The 10,010-nt window shown below is 37.6% G+C and overlaps 1 pseudogene; it reads left to right on the top strand.

Annotated features, from left to right (window-relative positions):
• The first annotated feature begins 7,048 nt into the window (after nt 1-7,048).
• Nucleotides 7,049-9,210, top strand: LOC141562551 (aldo-keto reductase family 1 member C1-like; annotated as a pseudogene).
• The last annotated feature ends 800 nt before the right edge of the window (nt 9,211-10,010 follow it).

Genomic DNA, 10,010 nt, shown 5'->3' with positions numbered 1-10,010 from the left:
TGAAACAAAGATCATCTTTTGTTTTTCTTTGTATCCCTGATTCTTAGCACAGTGCCTGGCACATAGTATTTACTAAGTGTTGACTATTTCATCCATCCCATTGTCTAGATGGATCTCTAATACACCCCCTCCTAAACTCTTTGGACTTCTTCAGCTGATGTCACCCTTTATTACCTTCAGTCTTCTAACCCTGGAATCTCAGCATTTTTATCTGCTCCAGTAACACACTGAATGTCACTCATCTCTCCTCTTCCACTAGTGGTCTGGATATCTGAGGGTTCCAGTTTTAAAATCCCTTCTGTCATCAGCAATTATCTTCCATGACCTCCAGTTTGTGGAGGGGCCAAGACAAGTCATCTTCATCCCCCTTCTAGCTATCTGGATTTCAATGAAATGCTCTTGCCTGAGTGCCTTCCCTTTCTACCCTCCTTTCAACTCCCTTTTAAATACAATCTTTTCTCACTAAAAATAAATACCTGCAAGGGAATGGCTGTTTCTTTTGCTTTTACTAGTATCCCCACTGCTTAGCAGTAAGTGGTTAATAAATGTTTGTTGCCTGCCTGTTGCCTGGGATCTGCCTTCAAAACTTGGGAAACTTATCCTGATTCCCTTAGCTGCTATGACTTTCTATCTATTTTCTTGGGCAGGTGTGTTTCCTCATTAGAATGTAAAGTTCTTGACTATGAACCACTACCCAATCCCTCTAATTTTGTCCGCCTGCATTTTGGATTTCCCTCACAGGTTAAATGTACACTATTTCAAAGTCCGATTCTTTTTGTACAGCAAAACAACTATTTGGTCATGTATACATATAATGTATTTAATTTATACTTTAACGTATTTAACATGTATTGGTCAACCTGCCATCTGGAGGGAGGGGAAAAGTTAGAACAAAAGGCTTGGCAATTGTCAATGTTGTAAAATTATCCATGCATGTATCTGATAAATAAAAAGTATTAAAAAAAAAAAAAAAGAATGTAAAGTTCTTGAAGGCCGAAATTGTCTGTTTCACTTTTTTTTGTCTTTTAATCCAAAGTATCTAGCATAGTTCCTGGCAGTGGATGATTAATAAATGCTTGTTAAATGAATGAATGTACATGGTCATCTAGGCTCAAATAATTGACTCCTTCGTCAACTTGACATCTGATCATTGGCCAAATCCTTATCATTTGACAACTGCAACAATTTTCACATCAATCCTGTTCTCTTCTGGAGGCCACCTGATTATTTCAGGCCCTTATTATATTTTGGTATAATTATTAGGACAGTCTCCCCCACCTCTAGCCTCAACCCAACTAGTAGTACAGCTGCCTTAATCATTTTCCTAAGACTCAAGTCTGACTCCTCAGATCTGAGAATTCCAGTGGCTGATCTGACTGCCTCTAGCCAATTAGTCAAATAGTATTAATTAAGAATCTGTAATATAGCCACTTCACAACTCTCAGATTGGTTGATGATAGGAAAAGATACTAATAAATGATAGAGGGGATGTGGGAAAACTGGGACACTAATGCATCATTGGTGGAGTTGTGAGAGGATCCAATCATTCTGGAGAACAATCTGGAACTATGCCCAAAGAGCTATCAATCTGTGTGTATATCCTTTGACTCAGCAGTGCCATTATTGGGTCTGTATTACAAAGAAATCACAAAGGAGGGAAAAGGACCCACATGTGCAAAAATGTTTGTAGCAGCTCTTTTTGTGGTAATAAAGAATTGGAAAATGAGTAGACACTCATCAATTGGGAATGGCTGAATAAGCTGTGATATATGAAAGTAATGGAATATTATTGTTCTATAAAAAATGATGAACAAGCTGATTTTCAAAAGGCCTGGAAAGATTTACATGAACTGATGCTGAGCAAAACAAGCAGAATCAGGAATACATCATACACAATAACAGCAAGAATGTGCGATGATCAATTATGAAAGACTTGGCTCTTCTCAGTGATTCAGTGATCTAAAGCAATCCCAATAGACCTTAGACTAAAAATGCCATCTGCATCCATAAAAAGAACTGTGGAAATTGACTATAAATCAACATGTGCTATGTTCATTTCTTTTTTTCTGTTTTTCTCTTTCATTTTTTTTCCTTTTGTTCTGATTTTTCTCTCTCAATATGATTCATAAAGCAATGGGTATTAAAATAAATAAATTAATTTAAAAAATAATCTATAATACTCCAGGTACTGTGCCAAGTGCTGGGGACACACAAAGCAAAACATAGTTCCTTCTCTCTGGGAGTTTACAGTTGAATGGGGGAAGACAACTAACAAAGAAACTATATACCAGTTACACTAGAAATAATCTACAGTTTCAGAATCATGATCTTTAAGCCCCATCCCCCCAATTTGACTCATCTATTTGTTCAACCATATGACTTAAATTGCCAAACTTTACATTCCAGTCAGACTAGACTCCACACATCCTCTTCCCTCCAACTCTATCTGCCCTTTGCTGCCTTTGTACATTTTGGAGGTTTTCCCTCATGTGCACAGCATGCTCCCTCCTCATGGCTGCTTTTTAGAAGCCTGACTTTCTTTGGAGGTTCACATTCAGGTCTGGATGGTGACACTGAGATGCTACATCCAAATTCTCCCTCAAAGCTTTCACTGGCTGATCCCACAGCTGGAACTTCTTGGTTTTTTCTTTCAAGCCTCAGCTTAATTTCACTTTCTACAAGAAGCTTTTCCCAGTCATCCTTTAACTTAGGGTTTTCTGAGACTACCTCGAACGTATTCTGGGTATATCTTGGTGGATTGATGTTTGCAAGTTGTCTCCCCACATTAGACAATGAAGACCATAAGAGTAGGTATTGTTTTCTGCCTTTCATTGCATCCCTGACACATACTAAGTACCTTCTCCATGGAGTCTTTATTAATTACCAACTGGAGGTCACCTTGCCCTTTTCCAATTTTGTATTTTGTTAGGAACCACTCTTTTGTTTCCCTTATACACCACTTTTTATTAGACTTGTCTGCATTTATATCCCATCTCCCTTCAGGATCTTTTAATTGGAATATAAGTTCCTTAATAACTTCTGCATTATTTATTTTGTGGGCAGCTAGTGCCTCACCTTTTAGAGCACTTGATTCTCCTTCATCACCACCCCATCACCCCAATCCCCATCCTTCCAAGTCCAGTCAACTTTACTTGCATAATATATCTCATACTCCCCTTAAGAGGCTGCTATTATATTCAAGCCTTTCACCTGCATTATTACCAGAGCTTCCTAAATGATTTTGAGTCTTCTAATTTCTTTTCTCTCCAAACCATTTTCTATGAAGACATTAAATTGATAACCCTTATAAAATACAGGTTCTTCTTCAATCAAGAAGCTTCAGCAACTTCCTATTGCCTCTAGGATAAATATAAACTCCTCTTTTTGGTCCTTCATAATCTGACACCAGTCTATCTTTCTAGATTGATTTCATACTATTTCCCATTCTAATTATTGTCCATTTCCATTCCTCTCCAAATAGCCGGTTTCAGCCAAACTCCCCAGCTTGTGGTTTCTCACTCATGGCATCCCATATCTTATCTCTCTGTCTTTGTCCAGTCTTGTCCCCTAAGCTGGAGTGTTGTCCTGACTCTATTCTACCTCCCGGTATTTTGATGTATTTTGTGATCTCATTCTGTTAGTATGCTCCCAAAAATAATTTTGAATTTACATAGAATTACTTTATGTACATCTCCCTGACTCCCCAAGTATAATGTGAGCTCTTTGAGGGCAGGAACTGTTTTGGTTTTATCTTTATGTTACCTCAGAATCTTGTACACTGTGTAGCACGTCAGATCCTTAGTGAGTACTGTTGAATTAAGTTAGATTATTATGTTTTTATTGAATCAAATATCTAGTTTAAACTCCTTCCCATGGGACAGTTTGGTGTTTGAGCAGTCTTCCTTCAGCTTAAAAACAGGAAGAACCATAGTAACTCTGGCTAAACCTTACATTGGTCTATGGCCTAGTCCTCATTCCTAAGTGAAGAAGCTGTGGCTGGAGACTGGACCTCCTGCTACCTCGATTTTGCCCTTTCTTTTGTGAGACTTCAAATAGCATGTCTGGAAGGCTGACTGACATCCCTGTGTAGAGAAATGAGATTTAGAACACGTAGACCTCTTCCAAAGGGAGAAACTTCTTTGGAGATGTTAAACATTAACCTGCTAGAGAATATCATCCCTGTGGGGACCCCCAGTCTACTCCAGTCATCAACATGAGACACAATGGATCTTTGTTCCTCCCCTGGACTTCAGGGAATGGAAAAGTTCCCAGATGTAAGTGCAGGATGATAAAGAATAAAGAAGCCAAAAGAAAGAACCCAAAATGACTTAGATTTGTCTAAAACCAGCTACATAAACTCATGAATCAGCTCCACTCTGGACTAGGAATCAGGAGGCTTAGATTATTTTATAAGCCCACCTCTGCTATGAATGTATCTGATCTTGAGTACATCCCTACCCCTTTCTAAGCCTCAAAGAATCAGAGGATTCAGTAGTACTTTATATTCTTCTTTGTGCCAGTCAAATCGACCTGCTCTTTGTACTGAACATTCTATTTCCTACTTCTTTCTCCTTAAATGAATACTATCTCCCCTTACCTCTGCCATTTAACATCCTTAGCATCCTTCAAAGCATAGCCCATCTCCTGATCCCCTAGCATTAGCACTTCCTGTCAGTCTCTGTGTCTCTGTGTGTCTCTCTCTGTCTCCGTGTCTCTCTGTCTGTCTCTGTGTCTCTGCTTCTAACTTTCCACTATCCTTCTTTCTGTCTCTCTCTGTTCCTCTTCCTTTCTTTCCTCTATCCTTCCTTCGGTGTCTCTTTTGTTCTCCCTCCTTCTTAAGTTGTTTGTATTACTTTTTACCGATTATTCCCATGCTTGTATTCCCTTGGTAGGAAAGAAGGAAACAAACATTTACTAATTGTGTTCTGTATGCCAGATACTGTATTAAATACTATACTAATATTATCTCATCTGATCCTCACAACAATATTGTGAGATAAGTACTGTTATTATTATCCCCATTTGACAGTTGAGGGAGTTGAGTTAGACAGAGGTTAAGTGACATTTATTAGAATCTGATCTTGGATTTGAATTCAGATGTTCTTGACTCCAGACCCAATACTCTCTCCACTTTGCCAACTCAATGATTCTGTACAATAAAATATAAGTTCTTTGAGGTAAGGAATCATGACATTTTCCCCTTATTTTCTCAATAACTTTCATATATTAGGCAATTAATACGTGTTTGCTGGATTTGAAGTAGACTCAGTCATTTTACAAATGAGGAAAATGAAACTCATAGAGGACAAAGGGCTCATCCAAAATTGGTCTTAAAAGAAGTAGTGGGACACAGAGTGATGTTTGGAATCCAAGTATTCTGATTCTAAATCCTTATAGGTAAAATCCAGGGGAGATAAAATGGTCCAGTTCTGAAATATTATCATCTTCTAGATAATCTCTTCTTTGCCTTCTTTGCAGGGCTTTTGAGAGACTCAAATGCTAAAATAGACATAAAAGTATTTTTAAAATGAAAGCTCAAATCTTAATTTGTCAAAGGTTATTACCTAGAAGGGATTCCCATTGGAGAGAAGGTCCACTCAGGGAAGGCAAGTGTAATTCACATTAAGATCACTGGGTGGCGACATTGATCACACACAAAGTCTCATACACTGTCATATATATACATACATACATATATATACATACATACATATATATACATATATATATATATATATATATATATATATATATATATATATATATATATATGTATATATTCAACTTCAAATTTGAAGCCTAAGAGAAAATAATGAGATGAGGGAGTGGTAGGGGAAGAGGGATTTCCTGATGGCCCTAGCAGAGAGAAAAGACAAGATAAACTTTACTGATTGTTTTTTTTCTAAACCCTTTCTGCTCCAGACTCATCCCTAAAGGGACTCCCTGAAGTACCTTGGGGAGTTGAAAGTTAGATTGAGAGCAGGACCCTTGGCTCTGTGAGAGCCAGAAGGTATAAAAAAATTTATCATTGACCCCCAACCTCTCTTTTTACTCTTTCTTGGATTTGTCCACTCCTTTTCACACCTACTTAGCTCCAAGTGCCTTCAAAAATTCCTCGCCTTCCCTAATATAGAAATCACTCTACAGAGCTCAAATTTTCGAAAACGGATAGTGAGCTGAATATCTCCAGCTTATTGACTCATTAGTGTATTAAACTCAAATTGCTCATAATGTAATTGATTGCCTTTTATTTTCCTCACTTCTCCATTCCTGTAGAGGGCCCCATTTTCTTTTCAGTTACTCAGTTTATAATCAAAAAGTGATATTTGACTCTTAGCTTCCCATTGCTCAAAATTTCAATCAACAGGGGTTTGTTAAACACCTACTATGTGCCAAGCACTGAGAATATATAAGTGAAAGAGATATAGGTCTTTCCCTAGCCCTCAAAGGAAAAGTGCTTGGTCATCCTCCTTCTCAAAGAGGACCAAAGTGACATCACTAGGTCCAGATCAAAGTACAGTGTGTCCACTGTGAATGATCAGATCAATACAAGCTCAAAAGGTTTTACCACAAATCAAACACAAATAGTCCATATAAACATTTGGATTGGAGATGTCTCTAATTTCAGACATCTCATGGTTCTGCAATTCTGTTTTGCTCATAGAGCACAATGCCTTCCTTGATACGGGTACATCATGCTGGGTGGTCTAGTGCCAGTGTCTCCCATGTGTCACAATTGATCCCAGAGAGACTTTGAGAGTATCCTTGTATCACTTCTTCTGACTTCTTTGCAAGTGTTTGCCTTTTGTGAGTTCTCCATAAAATAGTATTTTTAGGCAAAAATATATTTGGCATTCAAACAACATGGCCATCCAGTTGGAGTTGCGCTCTTTGCAGCAGAGTTTGGATGCTTGGCAGTTCAGCTTGAGAAAGGACCTCAGTGTCTGGAATCTTTTTAAGTCCATTCATATGGAAACAATTCAGTTTCCTGGAATATTGCTGGTAGGTTGCCCAAGTTTCATAGTCGAATGACAATGAGGTCAGCACGATGGCCCTGCAGACTTTTATTTTGTTAGGTAATCTAATACTCCTTCCCTTTCACATTTTCCTTTGGAGTTTCTCAATACTGAACTAATTCTGGTGATACATGTATCAATCTCAACATCTATGTGTACATTCCTAGATGCCAAATGCATTTGGCTATCTGCCAAATGTGGATACATTCTGCCAAATGTAAGTAAATTTATCCATAGCATTCAAAATATTTCCATTTCTTGTAACTGATGGTTTCATATATGGAGGGTGTGGTGCTGGCTGGTGGAGAACTTGTTTTCTTAATGTTAATTGTCAGGTCCTAATCACACAAGTGGCAGAGAATCAATGCATACTCTGTTGCATCTCAGTCTCAGAAGGTGCATTGAATGAATAATCATTTGCAAACAAAAGGTCACGCTCCAACTTTTCCTTTTTTTTAGTCTTGGCTTGTAGCCTTTTCAATTTACTTTACTGTCAGTGCAGTTGCTGACTTTGATGAACTTAATACACAATTACGAGCAAAACACATACATGGTGATTTGGGGGGAGGAGCTGCTTGGGGAATAAAGAAATATTCAATAACTCATACCCATGTTGGTCTCTCCATTCAAAGACCCTTCATGGGGCAGCTAGGTGGAACAGTGGATAGAGAACCAACCCTGAAGTCAGAAGGACCTGAGTTGAAATGTGGTCTCAGACACTTAACACTTTCTAGCTTCGTGACCCTGGGCAAGTCACTTAAGCCCAATTGCCTCAGCCAAAAAAACAAACAAACAAGCAAATGTCCACTTGGCCTCCTAGAATATTGCAGCCCTACTTATTATATTGCAACAGCTTCCTTTTTGCATTCCTAGATTGTGTTTCCATTTTCTCTTTTCTCAAATCTATTTCCCTTAAAGCTGTCCAAAGAATTTTCCTAAAGCACATGCCTGACCAGATGACTCATTTGCTCATAATTACTTGGGTTGATGCCTTTATTAAATTGCTTTGATATTGCATGGTAGCTAGGATAGAGTGCTGGGCTTAGAATCAAAAAGACTCATCTTTCTGAGTTCAAATCTGACCTCAGATATTTCCTAACTGTAACCCTAGTCACTTAACCCTGTTTGCCTCAGTTTCCTGGTCTGTAAAATGAGATGAGAAGGACATTGCAAACCACTCCATTTTCTTTGTCAAGAAAACCTCAGATGGCTTTTCCATGATGTGGAAGTTTTCTGACTTTGCACAGGATCGACTTAACCTAAAAAAAAAAAAAAATTAGCTTTTTCCAGATTTCATAAGATGACAATGAATGATAGGAATACCTTTAATGCTGGGACTTGTTACTTAAAGATCTAAAAGTGTTCCCAAAAATTAAAGTAAGATGGCTATAAAGATGGCTATTGAAGTGGGCTTCCAGCACATTGATGAGGATTTCCTATATGAAACTGAAAAAGAAGTTGGATAGGCCACTTGAGTGAAGATTGCAGATGGAATAGTGGCCAGTGAGGACATATTCTACACAGAGAAGCTTTGGAGTAAACCCCACTACTCTCATATTGGTCAAGCCCTAAAGACCCTCCAGCCAGATGACCTTGACCTCTATATTATTTATTAGCTTATTGCTCTTAAACCTGGCAAAAATCAGATCTCAACGGATAAAAATCACAAAATTATCAGTGATTCCATGGATTTGTGTGATGCTTAGGAGGCCACGGAGGAATATTAGGATATAGGTCGCATAAAGTCCATTGGAGTGTCCAACTTCAACCACAGGCAATTGGAGATGATATTGAATAAAACTGGAATTAAATAGGAACCTGTCTGTAATCAGATGCAATATTATCCTTACTTGAATGACAGCGAATTGTTGGAGTTCTGCAAGTCAACTGCTGTCATATTGGTAACAAACAGTGCTTTGGGATCCCACAGAGTAAATAAAAAGATTCCATTCTCCTAGGTGACTCAGTCCTGGGAGCCATTGCCAAGAATCACAATTGGACTCTAGCCCAGGTTATTTCCTGATATCAGATTCAGTGAGGGGTGGATCAAAGAGAACTTTTCAGTAGTTTGATTTCCAGTTGACTCCAAAAGACACGGAAGTTACTTTTGGTCTTAAGAAAAACCTGCCCCTGTCTGACCCTTGCTCAATTTAAGGAAAGCAGCAACTATCCTTTTAATGAAGATCTGATCTGAAGATTTGAGGTCCTAAGGCACTGCAGGTCCTTTAAAGGAATAGCTTACATTTTGTGGATTTTCATGGAAATTAAATTCAGTATTATGAATAAACCATGCTTCTACATGAAGGCATAGTTTGTTTTTTCTCAATAATATTTTATTTTTCCAAATACACATAAAGATAATTTCCAATATTCATTTTTATAAAATGCTGTTTTCCAGATATTTCTCACTCCATCCTTTATCTCCCTTTGCTCCAATATAGCAAATAATTCGATATAAGTTAAACAAGCACAATACTTTTTTTTTTTTTAATTAATTTTTTTTTATTATATATATATATATTTTATAATATTATCCCTTGTATTCATTTTTCCAAATTACCCCCCCTCCCTTATTCCCTCCCCCCGACGACAGGCAATACCATACATTTTACATGTGTTACAATATAGTCTAAGTACAATACATGTGTGTGAATATCATTTTCTTGTTGCACAATAAACATTAGAATCCGAAGGTACAAGCACAATACTTTTAAATATATTTTTATATTTGCTATATGCAAGAAAAATCAGGCCAAAAGAAAAAAAATAAACAAACAAAAAGGTGGAAATATTATGCTTTAATCCACATTCAGTCTCCATAGTTCTCTTGCTGGATACAGATGGCATTTTCCATCCCAAGACTTTTGGAATTGTCTTTAATTACTATGTTGTTGGAAAAAATCAAGTCCATCATAATTGATTATTACATAATCTTGCTGTTACTATATACAATCCACTCAATTTGCAGTTTCTTGCCACCACAAAAAGACCAAG

The sequence above is a fragment of the Sminthopsis crassicaudata genome, chromosome 3 (genome assembly GCF_048593235.1).
Source record: "Sminthopsis crassicaudata isolate SCR6 chromosome 3, ASM4859323v1, whole genome shotgun sequence".
Lineage (NCBI taxonomy): Eukaryota > Metazoa > Chordata > Mammalia > Dasyuromorphia > Dasyuridae > Sminthopsis > Sminthopsis crassicaudata.
The sequence above is the reverse complement of the archived record's forward strand: the minus strand, read 5'-3'. Positions and strand labels throughout refer to the sequence as shown.